This window comes from Protopterus annectens, chromosome 5.part0 (assembly GCF_019279795.1).
Source record: "Protopterus annectens isolate FY-2018-M chromosome 5.part0, PAN1.0, whole genome shotgun sequence".
In the NCBI taxonomy this organism is placed as follows: domain Eukaryota; kingdom Metazoa; phylum Chordata; order Ceratodontiformes; family Protopteridae; genus Protopterus; species Protopterus annectens.
Genome location: NC_056735.1, coordinates 97,048,374 through 97,071,593, shown reverse-complemented (window position 1 = coordinate 97,071,593; position 23,220 = coordinate 97,048,374).

Here is a 23,220-nt window from a genome sequence, read left to right as displayed (position 1 = left end):
GGCCTCAAGTGGACTGCATGGTTTCTCCACTTCTGTTGATAGCTAGACAAACCCAGGCTCTCTTCCCCTGTGAATCACCTTATTTTGTCTTCCCATAAAGCTTCCATTTGGAAGATTTACAGAAGTAAATAGAAAATATTTGATGTGATGATGTCATTCTCACCTTTATTCTCACTTGTGGGTGGGATCCGATATGTCGGATCTGTCTCGGCCAATATTCCAGATCTAGGACTTCAGCAATGCTCATGGGCTACGTTTTTGCCCATAATTCCTTCCCCTGATTACCTCAGATCTTTTGCCACGCAGCGAAGAGGTTCATTCATAGCTCTGAGCTAAGTACTAACTTTTTTTCACATATTTTGCTCTTATATTTCTATTATATTTCTCTTATACAGTGGATATAAAAAGTGTACACACCCCTGTTAAAATGCCAGGTTTTTGTGATATAAAAAAAAATGAGACCACAATAAATCATTTCAAAACTTTTCCCACCTTTAATGTGACCTATAACCTGTGCAATTCAATTGAAAAACAAATCTGTTAGGGGAAAAATAGAAAAAATAAAAACAGTACAATAAGCTGATTGCATGAATGTGCACACCCTTAAACTAATACTTTGTTGAAGCACCTTTTGATTTAATTACAGCACTCAGTCTTCTTGGGTACACACCTGCCATCAATTAAAAAGATTCTGATCAACCCCAAATAAAGTTCAGTTTTCCGAGTAGGATTTTCCTGACATTTACTCAGTTGCCTGCTACAGCAAAAGCCATGGTTCAGAGAGAGCCTACAAAGCATCAAAGGGATCTTATTGTTGAAAGGTATCAGTCAGGAGAAGGGTGCAGAAAATTTTCCACAGCATTGGATATACTATGGAACACAGTGAAGACAGTCATCAAAAAGTGGAGAAAATATGGGACAACAGTGACGTTGCAAAGAACTGGATGGCCCTAGAAAATTGATGGAAAGACAAGACAAAAACTGGTCAGGGAGGCTGCCAAGAGACCTACAGCAACACTGAAGGAGCTGCAGGAATTTCTGGCAAGTACTGGTTGTGTGCTACATGTGACAACAATCTCCCATATTCTCCATATGTCTGGGCTATGGGGTAAGGTTGCAAGATGAAAGCCTTTTCTTACACAGAAAAACATCCAGGCCCAGCTAAAATTTGCAAAACAATACATCATCTCCCAAAAGCATGTGGGGAAAATGTGTTATGGTCTGATGAGACCTAGGTTGAACTTTTTGGTCACAATTCCAAAAGGTACATTTGGTGCAAAAACAACACTTCACATCACCAAACAAACACCATCCCCACGGTGAAGCATGGTGGTGGCAGTGTTATGCTTTGGGGTTGCTTTTCTTTAGCTGGAACTGGGGCTTTAGTCAAGGTGGAGGGAATTATGAACAATTCCAAATATCAGTCACTTTTGGCCCAAAACCTTCAAGCATCTGCTAGAAGTGATTGTGGCTCTTTCTGTTTTCTGAATTGTTCTTGATAATGTCTCAAAAGGACTGCAAGCCTTTAGGCTTTAAAAAGTGTGAAAAATGTAGTAAAAAAATGCCCCTTAGCAATTCGCACACTTTGTGCGTATATTGCTTAGGGGCTATAAACTTACAGGAGTCTTGCTGCATCTGCCATAATTTCAATCATTGGGCCTTATTGGAGCATAAAAATAAATTTATATTGAAAGGCGTCTTAAAACCTCCTTTCTCTGAGGCTATATCTACAGAAAAAACAGAAAAAACACCAAAAATACCTTCATTGGAGCTGAGATCCTCGTCAGAACCAAAGAAGAAAGCTATGAAACTGATGGATCCAAAAGCTCCATCAGATCTGACATCCACTTCTGGGTCCAGTATCTCCCTGGAGCAGGGATCTCCACAACCTCAGAACACTTCCTCAGAGCAGAAACATAGGAGCCAATTGCCTTCAGTGGTATAGATTTCATCTATTACCTTCTCCAATCTTGGCACCTTCAAGATCGCCTTCATTATCCACCAGGAGTCTATCAGATGAAGACTTGGACAGAGTCATCATGGAGAGACTTTTAAAGACACCTGCATTGGCCAGAATTCTTGTGGATCCGAGCCCAAAGGAATCTGTTCAGATGTAAACCCTTTCTCCTACTGCAGTTCCTCCTCAGATCCATCCTCCTGCTTCACAGCCAGAAGATTCTGACATCCAGGTTGTGTTGGTATCAGCTCCAGGACTTCTAACCTCCCTGATTCCAATATTGGCCCCAAGCATTTCCATCCCTTCAGAGCAGGGGATCTCTAGGAACTGACACTATCCAGTCAGGTCCTCAGAGACTTTTTGGGTTTCTTCGGAGCTAGTTTTGTCCTCTGGGGCCTTTGTTTGGGTGAGCTTGGCTCCTACCTCTGCTTCAGAGCTACCCTCTTCAGTTCTGGGGAGACCTTTGGTGCTGACAACTTGTGTGTTGGATCTGGGGACCTCTTCAGAGCAGGGAGGGTATTCCTTTGAGATAATGAGGATGGCCTTGACTTTTTCACAGTCTGAGACTCAGTTTTCATCAGTTCTTCCTCCTCCTTCATATCAGGTGTCTTTGTCTTCTCATGCACCCTCTCCACAGGTCCACAGTGATGCTATGACTTGATGTACCTCAGGGTACTGCTGCCTCTTCATAAACCTCTCCAGAGTATCCCATTGAAGAGGTCCCTCGGAAGAGGACATGTAAAATGGAACATCTGGACTCTCCAGAAGAGTCTATTAAATCTGATACTGACCTGGATGAGGCAGAAGGGTACCGATGGTCACCTCCTGAAGATGTCTACTTTGGAGATGTCCTAGAACTATTAAAACAGAGAGGTGATTGGCAGTCCTCACCCCCTTCTGCTGAGGAGTCAATATTCCTGAAGGCCTTTGTGTCTCATCCTTCAACTTACTGGGTTACTCCACCTTTCAATGAGCTTATCGACCTTGTCTCTCAAAAGGCTTAGAAGACCTGAAATACCATAGATCCTACTCCTAGAAGGCCAAATAAATACATAACTGTCCCCAAAGATAGGAATTTCCTTAGGAAAGGTGTAGGAGTTGATATCATGGTCGTGGCAGCAGCTACTAGAAAGTAGCTCTCTGAAATGAGTACCTCTATCCATCCTCCTAATAATGACTCCAGGACTATGGATAGATATGGGAATCATGTCTTTGCATCAGCGACCTTCACCTTATGGTCCCTGAATTACTTAACTCACTTTACAAGACTTCAGAGGGACCTGATTAAAGAGTTATCAGACTCCATTCAAGGAGCTGTAGCCAATGCAGTGACAGAGAAAGTTAATGCTTAGGTTGCTGTCTTAAATTCTGCAGTCAACTCTTCCATGAGGCTGATTTCTTACACAGCAGATGGAATGAGTAGGACAGCAGGCTCAGGTATGTCTCTCCTGAGACAAGCTTGGCTGCGCCTTTGCAATTTTGTGGAACCCTTCAAGTCTTCCATCATTAACACCCCCTTTGATGGCTCATCCCTCTTTGGACCAGAAGTGAAGGAAACACTCACCAGGTGTGAATAAGAAGGTAGGACCTTGTCTGCCATTGGAGTACATTTCTCTAGTCCTACCAGACCCTTTCCTAAGGGCCAGAAAGGTAGTGGAAAAATGTGGTTTAGAAAATTACAGAGGTCTTATCAGGGCACACAAGATGAAAGTTTCCCCAGGGGCAGAGGGGGGAACAACAGTGGGAGACCTCGCTTTCATGGAAGGGGTGGGGGTCTGCAAAACCAAGGCTCCAGGGAATCTTTCTTTGGCAGACCTTTCCAGTGCTTCTGAAGGAGTGCCCGATTGCTCCCCTTTGGAGGCAGTCGGTGGATGACTATCCCTGCACCTAGAAACCTGGCAAAACTTAAATGACAAATGGGTGCAGGACATAATATCCAGAGGATATGTAATTCCCTTCTCCCTTCCTATCCCCAAAAACAGAGTTGTTCCAGATGTTCCAGTCAAAAGGAACAAGCAACTATAGAAATTCAAAATTGCTAAACAAGAGTCATCCAAGTGGTCCCCACAGACTAAAAAAGATGCAGAGCCTACTCAAGATTCTTTTTAATTCCAAAGGAAACAGAAGACTAGAGACACATTCTGGATCTCAGCAAACTAAACAAATCAGTAAAAAAGGCTAGGTTCCAGATGGTAACACTGCAGTCAATATTTCCCTTGCTGGGGAAAAGCCAACTGGATGTGCTCTATAGACCTCAAAGACATGTACTACCATATCAAAATGGACAGACTGTCCAGGAGGTTCTTGCGCTTCCGGCTAGGAGCCAGTAACTTCCAGTTTTGAACTCTGCCCTTTAGTCTTACTACTGCCCCCAGTGTGTTCACCAAATGTATGGCAGTAATGGTGGCTCACCTGAGATGCAAGGGAATCTGCGTATTCCCATACCTGGATGACTGGCTCATATCCGCCCTGCCCAGGCATCACTTGCTTCAGTCAAGAGATCAGTTCCTTCAGCTTGGCTCCTCACTAGGCATTACAGTAAATTATGAAAAATATGTGCTACAGCCATCGCAGTCTTTAAGATTCATAGGAGCAGAAATAGATGATACAGCTCAGATAGCAAGACTTTGTCCAGAGAGAGTACAAGATCTCCATCATCTCATCAAGACACTCATAAACAAGTCCAATTCTATTGCAAAACTGCTTGTACAAATACAAGAAAAATGGCTGCTTCCATCATTCTAGTTCCTCTAGCTCGCCTCCATATGGGATTACTCCAATGCATGCCGTCTTCTCAGTGGTCGATCTTGGAATGTCTTACAAGACAACAAGAATCAAAGCCTGCAAAGGAGCTACAATGGTAGCTCCACTTACTCCTTTATTCCCACAACCTCTAGCCATGGTGAACACGGACGCTTCCCAGATAGGGTGGGGGGACATTTTCTGAGGAAGACAGTTCAAGGTATCTGGCAAGACCACTAGGCTCACCTGCATATAAATGTCCTGGAGATGAGAGTGGTGCTTTTAACATTGCAAGCATTTCAGGCCTCTCTTCCCACAGGGACGATTGCAATTGACACCAACAATATGTCGGTAGTGTGGTACATCAACAAACAAGAAGGAACTACATCTTATCCACTTTGTCAAGAAGTTCTCAGGGTCTGGCATTGGGCAATAGCCTCCAACCACTTTCTAATAGCAACACACATCCTGAGGAGGTCCAATGTGATTGAGGACAAGTTAAGCAGAGTCATTTTATGGCCATACGAGTGATCCCTCAACCAGAAGATAGCGGATATGATGTTTCACAAATGGGGCCAGCCTTGCTGTGACCTCTCTGCATCACCTGGCAATGCCAAATGCAGCAACTGTTTTGCACTAATCCCCCCCAATGCGGGAGTCACCAAGGGATGCACTTGTTCATGATTGGCCCACGGGACTTCTTTATGCATTTCCCCCTGTTCCCCTAATCCCAAAGCTCCTACAGAAAGCAGGCTTGTTGGAGACAACCATTATCCTCATTGCCCCCTACTGACTTTGTCAGACCTGGTTTCAGGACCCAGTTCCAGACCTTCTGATACATTCGTCGGGGATGGTTCATCCTAGCCTAGCAATTTGAGATTAACAGCTTGGCTGCTTCACTTTCCTTAACTGCCAGGTTTTCATCCCTATCCTAGCCAGTCAAGCATATACTTTTATCGTCTCATATATTGTCCACTCAAACTTTATAAAAGCAAGTGGAAATAATTTGCAATATGGGCTAACAACAGAAATATAGATCCCACTACAGCACAAGTTTATATTATTCTTCAGTTTTTATCAGATAATTTCAATGATGGAGCAGCAGCAGCTTTGTTAAAAGTGCAATTGGCAGCGGCAATTCCAAATTTTCATATAGGAGATAATGACCGCCCAATTATAGCTCATAGACTTTGTAAAGCCTTTTTGAAAGGCACTATCGTGTTAAGGCCTCCTCTGAAACATCCAATACCTCCTTGGGATCTGAACTTCATTTTAACAAACATTATACATCCTCCATTTGAACCTTCCGTCACATGCGATATGAAGTATATTTCATGGAAAACCCTTTTCTTGGTGGCAATTACATCTGCTAGAAGGGTATCTGAATTACAAGCCTTGTCCATAAAACCTCCATGTCTAACCTTTCACAAAGATAGGGTGTCGTTGCGTACCAATCCATCTTTCCTACCCAAGGTAGTTACAGAAAATACTTCCTCAGGTCTCAAAATAAAGGGGAATATTCTTTGCACTTGATGTCCATAGTCCATTACAGTTTTACTTACACAGGACTAATGAAATCAGGAAATCAGACCAACTTTTTGTTTCTTTCTCAGATACAAAGAAAGGCTATCCAGTATCTAAGATCACGTTATTCAAATGGCTAACAGTTTGTATATCATATACTTACAGTTCTAATAACAAGACCCTCCCAGATGGTACTAAAGCCCATTCTAACAGAGCTGTTGCCATCTCTGCAGCTTTCCATGTTAGACTACCTCTGGACAGTATATGTGCAGCAGCTACTTGGGTTAACCCTCATACTTTCATCACTCATTACAAAGTAAATTTGGCCACCACAAGTAGAGCAGCCTTTGGTTTTATGGTCCTGAGGAATATTCCCCCTTGAGCCACTGAAGAGTTCTGTTGCTAGGGACGCAGTCCCACAAGTGAGACTAAAGGTGAGATTGACAACATCACATAAAGAAGTTATGTTCTTACCATAACATTCCATGTGTGTTGTCCAACTTGTCCTTTATTTTCACAACCCTCCCCCGCCTGGACTCCTGGTGCACTTCTGGCAAAGAGAATTGCATTATATATATATATATATATATATATATATATATATATATATATATATATATAGCTTCAGAGAATATCTTTCCACTCTTTCCATTTCAAGGAAGGAAGTACATACACATATATATCTTAATACTCTTACAACTGTTTACCATATAACTCTTCTTTACGCACCTTGGAGGGGCAAACAAGATCGGAGGTATTCGGGGGAAGGAATTATGAGTAAAAATGTAGCCCGCAAGCTTTGCTGAAGGCCTCGAGCTGGAATTTTGGCTGAGATGGTTCCGACACATCAGATCTGACCCACAAGTGAGAATACAGGATAAGATGGACAGCACACATGGAATGCTGTGGTAAGAACAGAACTTCTTTTTCTGGGGCACAACAGAAAGACATTGACCCCTTTTCAGCACCAGTACATAAAATTCATTAATTTTAGCTGACATTTTTAACGAAGGGGCTAGCTCCTCGACTATTAAAGTACAATTAGCTGCCATTTCTAATTTTCACATAGGAGTGAACAATTCCACCTTAACTTCTTCAAAACTTTGTAAGGCCTTTATAAGGGGAACCTATCTTCTCAGGCCCCATTTTAAAGATCCAACTCCAGCGTGGGATTTGAATTTAGTTTTCCAAACTTTGACTCAATCTCCTTTTGAACCATCAGTGAAGTGTGAACTAAATTTCTAACTTGGAAAACTGTCTTTTTAAGTCCCATTACATCTGCTAGAAGAGTCTCAGAACTTTGAGCCCTATCTTCTAAACCTCCTTATTTGATTTTTCATAAGGACAGGGTATCCTTATGAACCAATCCATCTTTCCTTCCTAAGGTGGTGTCAGAATCCAGTACTAATCAAGCTGTCAACCTTCCAGTTTTCTTTCCATATTTTTCAAACAAAGGAGAGTGTGTGTTGCATCCAACAGCAGAACCAGCAAAATATTCCAAAAACGACAATGGATTCAGTTCCACAATAAAATGTATTACTTATCTTAGTGCCTCGGCCACTACAGCCTTCAAAGAGAATGTGTGTTGCACCTGTTGGATGTTCACAGACATTTACTTTTTATCTGCACAGGACAGAAACTTTCAGAAAATCAGATCAATTATTTGTCTCCTTTTTGAAATCCAAATTGGACAAGCCAGTTACTAAAGTGACCTTAGCCAAAGGGTTAACTGATTGCATTAACTTTGTGTATAATAAATTGGGCATGTCTTTGCCAAAAGAACCAAAGGCTCATTCCACCGAGTCTGTGGCACTTATATGATTATTTGTGCAGCTGCAATTTGGGCTAATCCTCATACTATTATTACTCATTACAAATTGGATCTGGTCTCTAGGGGAAGAGCAGCATTTGGCTGAATGGTGCTCAGAAATATCCCTCCTTAGAGTCCTTCCGGGATTTAGGTATCTAGGGAACTCTTTTCCCCATTTGTTGAAGAATGAATGAAAATTGACAACATCAGATAACAAAGTTATGTACTCACCATAATGTTCCATCTGTGTTATTCATTTTCCTTCTTCATCAGCCACCCCCCCGACCCCATACCATTTTCTTTGTGCCTCTGGAAGAATGAGAAGATGTTAAGGGAAACAATTTTACCACTTTTGAGATCCAGTTATTGTTTTCTGTTATATTGATTATTTGGCATTTAATTAGCAAAAAGGGTAGCAAACAAGATCTGAGGTATGGACGGGGGGACTAGGGCATTGTGGGTAAGGGAGGAGCTTGAGAGTTTTCAGTATCCACAAGCTGTAAAAAGTGGCTGAGTCAGATCCAAACTCATTTGTTGATGAATGAAAACAGACAACACAGATGAAACATGGTGAGTACATATGGTATGGGGTGGGGGGGGCTGATGAAGAATGAAAACAGGCAACACAGATGGAACATGGTGAGTACATATGGTATGGGGTCGGGGGGGCTGATGAAACATGAAAACAGACAACACAGATGGAACATGGTGAGTACATATGGTATGGGGTCGGGGGGGCTGATGAAGCATGAAAACAGACAACACAGATGGAACATGGTGAGTACATATGGTATGGGGTCGGGGGGGCTGATGAAGCATGAAAACAGACAACACAGATGGAACATGGCGAGTACATATGGTATGGGGTCTGGGGGGGGCTGATGAAGAATGAAAACAGACAACACAGATGGAACATGGCGAGTACATATGGTATGGGGTCTGGGAGGGGGGGCTGATGAAGAATGAAAACAGACAACACAGATGAAACATGGCGAGTACATATGGTATGGGGTCTGGGGGGAGCTGATGAATGAAAACAGACAACACAGATGAAACATGGCGAGTACATATGGTATGAGGTCTGGGGGGGCTGATGAAGAATGAAAACAGACAACACAGATGGAACATTATGGTGAGTACATACAGTATGGGGTCTGGGGGGGGCTGATACAGAACTTCCTTTCCTCACTCGTGTTTCCAGTCTTCAAATGACTCTGCAAGATTTAGAATTCACAGCCAACCTCTTTCTCGATCTAGGATTCACTTGAAACATCAAGAAATCCATGCTACAACCCACATAATCTCTCGTCCGGCTAAGATAGCTCTTAAATGCTTCCAGTATGATGGCTTTTCTTCTGGAAAAAATTCAATTGTTGATCATCTAGTTTCCATCCTTCAAAGGTTCGTACCATTCATGAACCAAAATTATTCTTTTTGCAGGACTCCAGTGGTACCGAAACTCAATTTGGGCACAACACTGGCACCTCCCCCAACTCTCTTTTCCAACTTCTTGTGTTTTTCTTTCTGAAGAAAGCTGAATTGGTGGATCAACCAGTTCAAAGTCTATCCAGGTGTCCCCTTTCTTTTTCTTCCATACAAAAGTTCTCAACAGATGCCTCTGGTCTTGCCTGGGTGCTTATTCAAAGGGGCTCAAAGTTCAGATTGTCTGGTCCAGATTAGAGTGGAGCAAGCATTTCAACACAAAGGAAGTGAAGGCACTGATTGTAGAGCAAGCATTTCAACACAAAGGAAGTGAAGGCACTGATCGTAGAGCAAGCATTTCAACACAAAGGAAGTGAAGGCACTGATCGTAGAGCAAGCATTTCAACACAAAGGAAGTGAAGGCACTGATCGTAGAGCACACATTTCAACACAAAGGAAGTGAAGGCCCTGATCGTAGAGCAAGCATCCCAACACAAATGAAGTGAAGGCACTGATTGTAGAGCAAGCATCCCAACACAAAGGAAGTGAAGGCCCTGATCATAGAGCAACCATTTCAACACAAAGGACATGAAGGCCCTGATCGTAGAGCAAGCATTTCAACACAAAGGACATGAAGGCCCTGATCGTAGAGCAAGCATCCCAACACAAAGGAAGTGAAGGCACTGATCGTAGAGCAAGCATCCCAACACAAAGGAAGTGAAGGCCCTGGTCGTATAGCAAGCATTTCAACACAAAGGAAGTGAAGGCACTGATCGTAGAGCAAGCATCCTAACACAAAGGAAGTGAAGGCACTGATCGTAGAGCAAGCATCCCAACACAAAGGAAGTGAAGGCCCTGATTGTATAGCAAGCATTTCAACACAAAGGAAGTGAAGGCACTGATCGTAGAGCAAGCATCCAAACACAAAGGAAGTGAAGGTACTGATCGTATAGCAAGCATTTCAACACAAAGGAAGTGAAGGCACTGATCGTAGAGCAAGCATTTCAACACAAAGGAAGTGAAGGCCCTGATCGTATAGCAAGCATTTCAACATAAAGGAAGTGAAGGCCCTGATCGTAGAGCAAGCATCCCAACACAAAGGAAGTGAAGGCCCTGATCGTATAGCAAGCATTTCAACACAAAGGAAGTAAAGGCACTGATCGTAGAGCAAGCATTTCAACACAAAGAAAGTGAAGGCCCTGATCGTAGAGCAAGCATTTCAACACAAGGGACGTGAAGGCCCTGATCGTAGAGCAAGCATTTCAACACAAAGGACGTGAAGGCACTGATCGTAGAGCAAGTATCCCAACACAAAGGAAGTGAAGGACCTGATCGTAGAGCAAGCATTTCAACACAAAGGATGTGAAGGCCCTGATCGTAGAGCATGCATTTCAACACAAAGGCTGTGAAGGCCCTGATCGTAGAGCAAGCATTTCAACACAAAGGATGTGAAGGCCCTGATCGTAGAGCAAGCATTTCAACACAAAGGACGTGAAGGCCCTGATCATACAGCAAGCATTTCAACACAAAGGACGTGAAGGCCCTGATCGTAGAGCAAGCATTTCAACACAAAGGACGTGAAGGCCCTGATCGTAGAGCAAGCATTTCAACACAAAGCATGTGAAGGCCCTGATCGTAGACCAAGCATTTCAACACAAAGGATGTGAAGGCCCTGATCGTAGAGCAAGCATTTCAACACAAAGGACGTGAAGGCCCTGATCGTAGAGCAAGCATTTCAACACAAAGGAGGTGAAGGCCCTGTTCGTAGAGCAAGCATTTCAACACAAAGGATGTGAAGGCCCTGATCATAGAGCAAGCATTTCAACACAAAGGACGTGAAGGCCCCAGTTGCAGAGCATGCATTTCAGCACGAAGGATGTGAAGGCCCTGATCGCAGAGCACGCATTTCAGCACAAAGGACGTGAAGGCCCCGATCGCAGAACACACATTTCAGCACGAAGGACGTGAAGGCCCCGATCGCAGAGCATGCATTTCAGCATGAAGGATGTGAAGGCCCCGATCGTAGAGCACGCATTTCAGCATGAAGGACGTGAAGGCCCCGATTGCAGAGCACGCATTTCAACACGAAGGACATTAAGGCCCCAATCGTAGCGCACGCAGTTCAACACAAAGGACATGAAGGCCTTGATCGTAGAACTCGCATTTCAGCACGAAGGACGTGAAGGCCCCGATCGCAGAGCACACATTTCAGCACGAAGGACGTGAAGGTGCCGTTTGCAGAGCACGCATTTTAGCATGAAGGACGTGAAGGCCCCAATCGCAGAGCATGCATTTCAACACGAAGGACATTAAGGCCTCAATCATAGAGCATGCAGTTCAACACAAAGGAAGTGAAGGCCCTGATCATAGAGCTCGCATTTCAGCACGAAGGACGTGAAGGCCCCGATCGTAGAGCGTGCATTTCAGCACGAAGGACATGAAGGCCCCAGTTGCAGAGCACGCATTTCAGCACGAAGGACGTGAAGGCGCTGATCGCAGAGCACACCTTTCAGCACTAAAGACATGAAGGCCCCGATGGTAGTGCACGTCTTTCAGCACGAAGGACGTGAAGGCCCCGATGGTAGAGCACGCATTTCAGCACGAAGGACGTGAAAGCCTTGATTGCAGAGCATGCATTTCAGCACTAAGGACGTGAAGGCCCCAATGGCAGAGCACGCATTTCAGCACTAAGGACGTGAAGGCCCCGATCGCAGAGTACGCATTTAACACTAAGGATATGAAGGCCTCGATCGCAGAGCATGCATTTTAACACTACGGACTTGAAGGTTCTGATCACAGAGCATGCATTTCAGCACTAAGGAAGTGAAGGCCCCGATCGCAGAGCACGCATTTCAACACTAAGGACATGAAGGCCCCGATCGCACAGCACGCATTTCAACACTAAGGACGTGAAGGCCCCGATCGCACAGCACGCATTTCAACACTAAGGACGTGAAGGCCCCAATCGCAGAGCATGCATTTTAACACTAAGGACTTGAAGGTTCTGATCGCAGAGCATGCATTTCAGCACTAAGGAAGTGAAGGCCCTGATCGCAGAGCACGCATTTCAACACTAAGGACGTGAAGGCCCCGATCGCACAGCACGCATTTCAACACTAAGGACATGAAGGCCCCAATCGCAGAGCACACCTTTCAGCACTGAGGATGTGAAGGCCCTGATTGCAGAGCACGCCTTTCAGCACTAAGGACGTGAAAGCCCCGATGGTAGAGCACGTCTTTCAGCACAAAGGACGTGAAGGCCCCAATGGTAGAGCACGCCTTTCAGCACAAAGGATGTGAAGGCCCCGATGGTAGGGCACGCCTTTCAGCACAAAGGATGTGAAGGCCCTGATGGTAGAGCATGCCTTTCAGCACAAAGGACGTGAAGGCCCCGATGGTAGAGTATGCCTTTCTGCAACAAGGACGTGAAGTCTTCGTTGGTAGAGCACGCCTTTCAGCAACAAGGACGTGAATGCCCCATTGGTAAAGTACGCCTTTTAGCAACAAGGATGTGAAGGCCCCGTTAGTAAAGCACGTCTTTCAGCACAAAGGACGTGAAGGCCCTGATGGTAGAACATGCCTTTCAGCACTAAGGACGTGAAGGCCCCGATGGTAGAGCACGTTTTTCAGCACAAAAGACGTGAAGGCCCCGATGGTAGAGCACGCCTTTCAGCACAAAGGACGTGAAGGCCCCGATGGTAGAGCATGCCTTTCAGCACAAAGGACGTGAAGGCCCCGATGGTAGAGCATGCCTTTCAGCACAAAGGACGTGAAGGCCCCGATGGTAGAGCACTCCTTTCAGCACAAAGGACATGAAGGCCCCAATGGTAGAGCATGCCTTTCTGCAACAAGGATGTGAAGTCCTCGTTGGTAGAGCACGCCTTTCAGCAACAAGGATGTGAATGCCCCGTTGGTAAAGTACGCCTTTCAGCAACAAGGACGTGAAGGCCCCATTGGTAGAGCACACCTTTCAGCAACAAGGACGTGAAGGCCCCGTTGGTAGAGCATGCCTTTCAGCAACAAGGACGTGAAGGCCCCAATTGTAGAGCACGCCTTTCAACACAAAGGACGTGAAGGCTCCGATGGTAGAGCACGCCTTTCAGCACAAAGGACGTGAAGGCCCCGATGGTAGAGCACGTCTTTCAGCACAAAGGACGTGAAGGCCCCAATGATAGAGCACGCCTTTCAGCACTAAGGACATGAAGGCCCCGATGGTAGAGCATGTCTTTCAGCACAAAGGACATGAAGGCCCCGATGATAGAGCACGCCTTTCAGCACAAAGGATGTGAAGGCCCCGATGGTAGAGCACTCCTTTCAGCACAAAGGACGTGAATGCCCCAATGGTAGAGCATGCCTTTCTGCAACAAGGACGTGAAGTCTTCGTTGGTAGAGCACACCTTTCAGCAACAAGGATGTGAATGCCCCGTTAGTAAAGTACGCCTTTCAGCAACAAGGACGTGAAGGCCCCATTGGTAGAGCACACCTTTCAGCAACAAGGACGTGAAGGCCCCGTTGGTAGAGCATGCCTTTCAGCAACAAGGACGTGAAGGCCCCAATTGTAGAGCATGCCTTTCAACACAAAGGACGTGAAGGCTCCGATGGTAGAGCACGCCTTTCAGCACAAAGGACGTGAAGGCCCCGATGGTAGAGCACGTCTTTCAGCACAAAGGACGTGAAGGCCCCGATGATAGAGCACGCCTTTCAGCACTAAGGACGTGAAGGCCCCGATGGTAGAGCATGCCTTTCAGCACAAAGGACGTGAAGGCCCCGATGGTAGAGCACTCCTTTCAGCACAAAGGACGTGAAGGCCCCATTGGTAGAGCATGCCTTTTTGCAACAAGGACGTGAAGTCTTCGTTGGTAGAGCATGCTTTTCAGCAACAAGGACGTGAATGCCCCGTTGGTAAAGTACGCCTTTCAGCAACAAGGACGTGAAGGCCCCATTGGTAGAGCACGCCTTTCAGCAACAAGGACGTGAAGGCCCCGTTGGTAGAGCATGCCTTTCAGCAACAAGGACGTGAAGGCCCCAATTGTAGAGCACACCTTTCAACACAAAGGACGTGAAGGCCCCGATGGTAGAGCATGCCTTTTAGCACAAAGGACATGAATGCCCCGATGGTAGAGCATGCCTTTCAGCACAAAGGATGTGAAGGTCCCGATGGTAGAGCACACCTTTCAGCACAAAGGACGTGAAGGCCCCGATGGTAGAGCACGCCTTTCAGCACAAAGGACGTGAAGTCCCTGATCCTTGCCCTCCGGAGTCACTATCACATTTGAACAGTCACCAAACAAGAAAAGGAAAAACATAATCTTATCACCTTTGCAAGTTGGGAATGATGGTTTGGAACACTGCAGTATAACAGTCTGTACTTCCAAGCTGTATGCCTTCCCTCAGAACTGAATTCCAGTGGTAGGCTGAATGCTGAACTAAGTCTTCCTTCAAACTGTCTATCAGTGGTAACTCCCTAGAGAGATCTTTGCCTCCACTCCAAGAAAAAAAAACTCTTGCTGTTTTGTTCCAGAGCTCCTTTCAATGAAGCTTGGAAAACAGACAGCTTCTTTCTGTGGAATGGGAAAAACCTGTATGGCATACATTCATATCCTCTCATTCCATACATTCTCTTGAAGATTCAGAAACACAATCTGAAAGTACTAGTGGTGTCCCTCTTCTGGCCCAGACTGCATTGGTTCTCCCTTCTTTTCCACCAAGCCAATGACAAAAACCAAAAATTACCTCACGTGATGAATCTCACAGACTAAACGATAAACTTCTAATTAATTTCAGGTGGCTTTATTCTGAGGAAATACTACTGGTGATAAGCATGGTAAGAAATCTTGTGTTTCAAAATGGAAGAGATTTTCTGTATGGTGACACAACAGAGGACAAGACCTGCATCAAACGGATTATCTTTATCCTCACATATTTGAACTGCTCATCCCTGGTACGACAGGCATCTCTGTTAAGATGCATTTGTCAGCCTTTTCTGCCTACCTGCTTTGTGTATTGACTCCCTTCTTCCTTAACGTTATAAGGTCAAGGAATTTCTTATATGTGTCCTCCATATTAGGCTTCCCAAACAATGTAGTCTTTCTCCTTCGGACCTGAATTATATCCTTGAAAAGTTCATTCTTCCACCTTTTGAATGTTATTCTTCTGATTCTTTAAAGTTCCGTACTTCGAATTCAGTCTTATTAGTGCCCTTATCATCTGCCAAAAGAATCTGTGTTACAAGCTCTTGTATGTACTCCCCTTCGTCTTATTAGTGCCCTTATCATCTGACAAAAGAATCTGTGTTACAAGCTCTTGTATGTACTCCCCTTCGTCTTATTAGTGCCCTTATCATCTGCCAAAAGAATCTGTGTTACAAGCTCTTGTATGTACTCCCCTTCGTCTTATTAGTGCCCTTATCATCTGCCAAAATAATCTGTGTTACAAGCTCTTGTATGTACTCCCCTTCTCACCTTCTGCTGAGGGCTTCTTTTAATATGGTTGTGAAAGGCTAGGGTGTCACAACAGAGCATTTGCACTTTAAATCTTAAGTAGTTACATTGTTTGCATCATTAATTGAGATTTTTTTTCTGTTGGTTGTTTTTATTTGATACTAATTATATAAAACTAGTCTGTTTTAGTTCTCTGAAGAAGCCTTCAGCAGAAGGTGAAAGCGCTTAGATGTTTCAATAAAAGTTGTATTAGCTTCTGTCCTCAGTCCATTTTATTTAGTACTTAGAATCCTGTTTCAGGTTTACTTGGTTCCTGCCTTTTCTCTTTGACGAGGTTGCTGGAGGCGTAAGGTGCTTCCTTGTTGAATGAACTGAGACCCTTAAATTTCCTTCTACTATTCCTACCTGGCAAATCTCCTCAGGTTCAAAGGAGAGCACATTCTACCAGAGCAGTAGCTTATTACGAGTTTGTTTCAAGGGTCTCGACTCTAAATCCATCTTGAAGGGAGCTACTTGGCCATTCATTGACACTTTCATTAAACATTACAAGATAGATTCATTTTTCTAGAGCCACAGCACTCATCAGATCTTACTGGATTCTGGCCCCTTTTCCCTAAAAACTTTAGGAATCATCCTATAAGTCAACGGTACTACAGCAGTGCCCTAATGATGACCGTAGTATAGTTGTGTAAGAATTACCGTAACAGTAGATGTTTGAAAATATGATAATAAATGCAGCCTCATTCCTCCTCCCATTTTTTTCTCTGCGTGTCTGTCCATCTCTCCATGGCTGAGGTATATCCCTATAGTATTCTTTCCTCTCATTTTTCCTTACTTGGTTCTGAGTCTATCCTGCTTCAATGCTAGCCTCAGACCTTTTTTCCTGGAGTAAGAAACTCTGAGAATTTTTACATCTGTACATCCTTTAAATATCATTACATAGTGCTGTGCATAGGTCGTCAGTCAGACATATGACATAAAAAAGGTCCTAAGCTTTTGTAGACTGGCCAAATGTATATCTTTGGCAGGATATGTCCCATAAAGTCAGTAAGTCTGCAACAGTGATTTATTCGAACATCTACTATTAAGTTCTTATGTAATTGTACTTTTTTTTATGTGTTAAGATCTGATTTCTGTATGTGCTGTAAGGCTAACATTATCATATTGGATGGCGCAGTGGTGCAGCAGTTAAACATTGTTGCCTCATAGCAAGAGGTTCTCCTGTTCGATTCTCGGCTGGGGTGCCTTCTGGGTGGAGTCTGCATGTCCTTCCTGCTTTCATGTGGGTTTTTTACAGGTGCTTCAGTTTCTAAACACGTTTACAAAGACATGCATCTGGCGTGTTCCTCGCTGGGCCTCAGCTGAAAATTGATTCATTCCAAGTCGGACTTTGCCAGTAAACAAATGATAAAATAAATCGTAGTCTGTTTTATCTTTGCTTCAGAGGTAATAGTTCCATGTAAGACAACAGGCACATGGAAAGATTGCAGAAAACTACAGTCTTGTACAGCCCTCCTTTCTCAGATGCTTCTTGGGTTCCTTAACTGAACATTTATGCCCTCACTGGATTTTAAAAGCACTTTTTCACAGTCTGACTTTATCTATCTTACACTTAAAGGTATTCTCAAGGGGATCGCTGTTCTTGTTCATTTCACTTCAGACAGCATTTAGAATTTTAGCTTTTATATGCCTATACAGCTCACTTGATTTTACAAGATTATTTAGTCAACTGTAGGACAAATGTACTTGTAGACTTATTGGTGTTAGCCTATGAAACAAATGTCTGCATACAAGTGTTTGACACTGAAATGTGTGAATACAATAATCCAAAATGTGCAGTTTTAAAGGAAGGAAACTAGTCAACTTCAAAACTTGCTGTGACGCATTTTTTTTTTTTTTTTTTTTGCAGAGATTGTTCACTTATCTGTGTTTCCCACACTTTCGTATGGCAGAGAGATTCTCAAGATAAATATACTGGCATTCACACATTTTATTATTAAATACTTGTGTGCCAGCATTCTTCTGTGCTCCTTGTCACAAGCAGTGATTCCTGAGAAGACAGCAGTGTAGGACAGGGCCTAAAGGTTCTGTCGCTGTAGTCTCCTACACACTGCTGAAAAGGGATCTTTAACTGGCTTAAAGGGATTTCTCAGACCCAGCTCTGATGGATCCGTTCCACATGCACAAAACAAGCAACACAAGAAATATTATATCCAGGGATCTGGACTTTGCTTTTGAGACAAACAAGCCATGTTGGAGAGAGAGGTCTCAAAGGATCACCACACTATAGAATAGGACCCCATCCATATAAAACAGAGTTCATCCCTCACCCTATTCAAACATAACCTTGATAATTGGATGGGAAATTGTAAATTTACCCCTGGTGTAGCCCCTATTTCCCTTATAAGCAGAGGCTGTCAGTAAGAAAAATATTATCATAATACCCCCATACAAATCCTTACTTGCCTCCCTACTAACATGCCCCCCCACACATATAGACCCTCATGATATTCTGGACCCAAATGGTTTAGGATGGGTGGCTGGGCTTGCAAGGGCCCTAGTGGTCATTAGCCTAGTAACAACCTATGAACATGCAAAAGAAAGCATATAGACTCTCTTTTGGAGTCGATTAACTCAAACACTGACTTGGATGAGAGAAAGGGTTCCCCTGATCCCCTCTTGAAGAAGGCATATTTGGCAAAGTCCTAGAACTGATGAAGCAGAGGGACTCCTGGCCACCTGATCTTCCTTCTCAGGATGAGGAAGTGCTCCTTCAAGCTAATGGCTCTGCCCTTTCTACCTTTTATAGCCTCATAGGAGGTTACTAAGCTAATGGCCCTAGGGCCTTTACAAGTCTAGCCATGTTTATACCCGTGTACTCTAACTGACCTTGGTTAGGTGGTCGTTATTTGCATAGCAAGTCTATGATCAGCATAGATGGTCCCTCTTGTGAATCATCTCATAGATTTGGTCAGCAGGTGGGCATGGCAGGAACCGGATGCAGTGGAATCTATTCCACACAAATTCAATAAAATCTTGCATCCTTCTAAGGCTAGTCAGTTTTGGTCTAAAGATCCTCTGGTTGGCTCAACTATCATTGCAACAGCCACTAAAAAGAAGTCCTTGATTAGTCATCAACTGTCCATCTTCCTAACAAAGGAATTCAGGGCAGTTGACAGGATGGGGAACCATGTTTATGCCCAAGGCACCTTCATCCCAGGAGAACATTAAATTATCTGAGCCACAGATTCTAAAGGACCTTGCCAAGCAAGCTATGGATATTTTGGATCAGCCTGTCACTCAGCAGTTTTCTAAACAGCTTCAGACTATCCAGAACACCAGGCATTAACATTTAAAAATCTCTCCATATGTCTAGCACAGTGTAGTCAGCAGAGAAACCAGGACAACAGACATTGGCATAACCCTCCATTGTTATGCCTGGTTCCACTTATATGACTTCATGGACAAATTCTAGGCATCCTTTACCAGTGCTCCCTTTGACTTCACTTTTTGGTCCAACGGTTAAAAGTTGAATTTGAGAACACTCAGAGGTTATTCAACAAGAATCAGAAGGGTTCCATATCCCTGTAGGTTAGGAAATCCTAGCATCAGCCTTATGAATGCCTATCTGATAGGGGCAGCAATGGCAGAGGTGGCCCTTTTAATGGATGAAGACTAAGTGATCAAAGAGGTTTGCAAAACCAGGGAAACAGAGAACTACTTTCAGGAAGGCCAAATTATCATCCCAGAAGTCTTGCCCAACTGTCATCTCTTGAGGTATTTGGGACAGTTGTCTCTGTACCTAATTTCATAGATGACCATCATGTAGGATATCTTTGGTGTGAGAAATTATATCCAGAGACTATACCGTACCATTTTTCAAAGATCTCTACTTCAGAAGCTGCCCGTTACCAAACACTCCTCCCAACCAAATGCAAGCAGTTCACCAGGAGATATCCTCCTTCCTTCTACCAAACACTCCTCTGAACCAAATGCAAGCAGCTCAACAGGAGATGTCCTCCTTCCTTCTACCAAACACTCCTCCCAACCAAATGCAAGCAGCTCAACAGGAGATGTCCTCCTTCCTTCTACCAAACACTCCTCCCAACCAAATGCAAGCAGCTCACCAGGAGATGTCCTCCTTCCTTATACCAAACACTCCTCCCAACCAAATGCAAGCAGCTCACCAGGAGATGTCCTCCTTCCTTCTACCAAACACTCCTCCCAACCAAATGCAAGCAGTTTACCAGGAGATGTCCTCCTTCCTTCAAAAAAAAGCCATCCAAGAGGTCCCACCAGACCAGAGATGGTCAGGATGTTTTTTACTTTCAAAGAAGAACAAGGATTTCAGTCCAATTCTGAATCTCAGTGGCATAAACCTATTTGTAAAAAATGCCAAATTCAGAATGGTCATGGTGTTGATGCATTTGCCCTACTCAAGACAAATGACTGGATCTGCTCTTTATACCTCCAAGATGCCTAACTCTACATAAAGGTTTACAAAGGAGTCCAGGAGGTTCCTTTACTATCAATAGGAGGTGATAATTGCCAGTTAAGAGCCTTGCCCTTTGGTCTCACAGCAGTCCCCCATGTGTTCACTAAGTGCACAGCAGTAGTCACAGTCCACTTTAAAGCTACGAGGGAGCCACGTTCCCGTACTGAGATGATTGGATCCTAGCTGCAACAAGTTGAACCCTTACTAATAGCCAAAGACTACTTTTTACAGCTCTGCCTAATTTTTAGGTATTTCCATCAAAATTCACATCTGCTGACCTCACAAACAAATTATTTTCATTGGATGCCATATGGAAACAATAGGTCAAGTATCTCCAACTTCAGAAAAATGATTTTGTCTTCAGTGTTCCATGTGCATCTTATGCCATCCTCAGTAGCCCCTGGTGGTGCTGGTCATAAGAGCTCTATACCTCATGGCAGCGAACATTTCCATTTTGCATAAGGATCCAGTGGATGTTATCCATACAATAATCCCAACTGAAAGACCCACCCACCACAGCCACCACTCATTTAACTTAATTATGTAGGAACCATTTAAATTGGTGGTTGATGTCCCATTCCTTCAGTTAGAAAGACCTTTTGTTCTACTCACCCTGACAGCAATAATAACCACATATGCCTCCTCTCTGGGGTGAGGGCGCATTTCAACGGGAGGATAGTCCAAATTGTATGAAATTAATCAGAGTCGAGTCTTCACATCAACATCCTGAAGATTAATTCAGTCCTCCTAGTATTGCAGGAATTTCAGGGGAGATAACCATACAGTCGGGCAATATGTTGGTAGTCTAATATAGCCATACAGTCGGGCAATATGTTGGTAGTTTAATATAGCCATACAGTCGGACAATATGTTGGTAGTCTAATACATCAACAAACTGGGAGGAACCACATCTTATCCCATCTACACAGAGGCCATGAGAGTATGGCAATGGCTGATGGATTAAGGTTATGTTCTAGTGGAAATGCACATTCCAGGGAAGTCCAACTAGTTATCGAGCAGGTTCAGCATGTCCAGCCTAATACCTCATGAGTGGTCTGTCAAATCCTAAGTGGCTTAAATTTCTGTTCACTGGGGCCAGAGTTGCTGCAACTTGTTTGCTCCTCTGTCCAATGATAAGAAGAGGGGTTGCATATCCCCCATAGTAACAAATGACAGACAATAATATATAGATATATGCTTCCACTGTTTTCAGCAGTAATTCAAAGACACAATACATAGACATTTGAATAGTGACAGTAACTGCAGCTGACTGGCTTTTGAATAAAGAGCCTGTCAACAGTAATGCTGAAAAAATAACAAAGGCACCTCTTCCCACAAAAACAGCCAATGGTATTTAAGATTATGCATATGCATGTAACATATACAGCTTGTGACTGGCTACTGGGTTTCAGCTTCTTTGATAAAAGCATATCTCATATGCTTTATTATGTTTTATTTTCATAAAAAAACTCATTGTTCCCATTTAAGGAAATTGGAATTTTGAGCATGCTACTGTGTGTGGAGTGAGTCTATATCACTTCATTAATGCGACTAACCTTAAATCCCTATTCATTGAACTTAATCCATCAAAAGCCAAATCCGTCAAACGTTCATTTATGCAATTTTTTTCTCAGGGAAAAAGCTAGATGGCCATCATCAGGAATTTGCCCTTTTCCCCACTGTTGTGCAATTTGGAGTTGATATATTTAGTTGGGGGGTGTGGGGGAGCACAGCCCCCCACCAGGGTGGTTTTTTTGACAGTTTCTAGGTTGACCCTCTAGTTCTTTTCCCTGTGAAAACATTTGCGTAAATGAACGTTCAGATTTAGCTTTCAATGGATTAAGTTCGACAAATAGGGAATTGGCAGTTAGTCACTTTGACAAAGTGATATAGACCCATATATATCTATATATATATATCTGTATAGCCCAGCACTGGACTTCAGACTTCAACTAAAAAAAGGCAGTTGTGCCTTATTACAAGACTTCAAGTAGTCTGGAAGTGGTGGAAATGCTGTTTCACAGAAGGCTGACAGGCCTGCTGTATGAAGTAACAATGGCAAGAATTGTTTCAGGCTGCCTAAGTTGACTGTGGCAGCCTAAAAAAAGTAAAATAAATAAAGACATACTGGGAGATATGAGTGTGGGAGTATGTTTTATTTATTTTTATAGCAGGACTGTGTGTGCCAAGAAGAACCATAAGTAGTCTTTCTTTCTTTTTTAGTGGTCTGTGTTTCTATGTGCAATGGGGGGGGGCACAGTGGGGATGCACTGTATGGTTCTGGCAGCAGCAATCTGAAATTAGGGCTATTATTTCTTTACACAAGTGACTGTAATTGTAGAAGCATCTGTGTGTGTATATATACGTATGTATGTGTATATTATAGTATGCAGAGAGGGGTGCAGGGAATGGTTCCGATGACGGTGAGCTGAAATAAATTCTTAGGCTATTATTTATATACTTCCGCATTACTTGGAGTGCAAGCAGAAGTCAAAGATGTACACAGTCATACAAATGGTTGTATTTGTCGTCTCATCTGTGTGTGTGTGTGTGTGTGTGTGTGTGTGGGGGGTGCAGTAGGTTGCACAGTATGACTCTGACAGCAGCACGCTAAAGTATATCCCAAGCCATTTCTATTCATTCATTTGCTTTGTAAGCAGTGATCTGAGCTGAGGTGTAAAGAGTTATACAGGTGGCTATAATTGTCGGCAAATCTGTTTGTGTATGTTCATATATCTATATATATATATATATATATATATATATATATATATATATATATATTATATATATTGGGGGTTGCAATGGATTGCTTTGCAGGGCTTTGAGA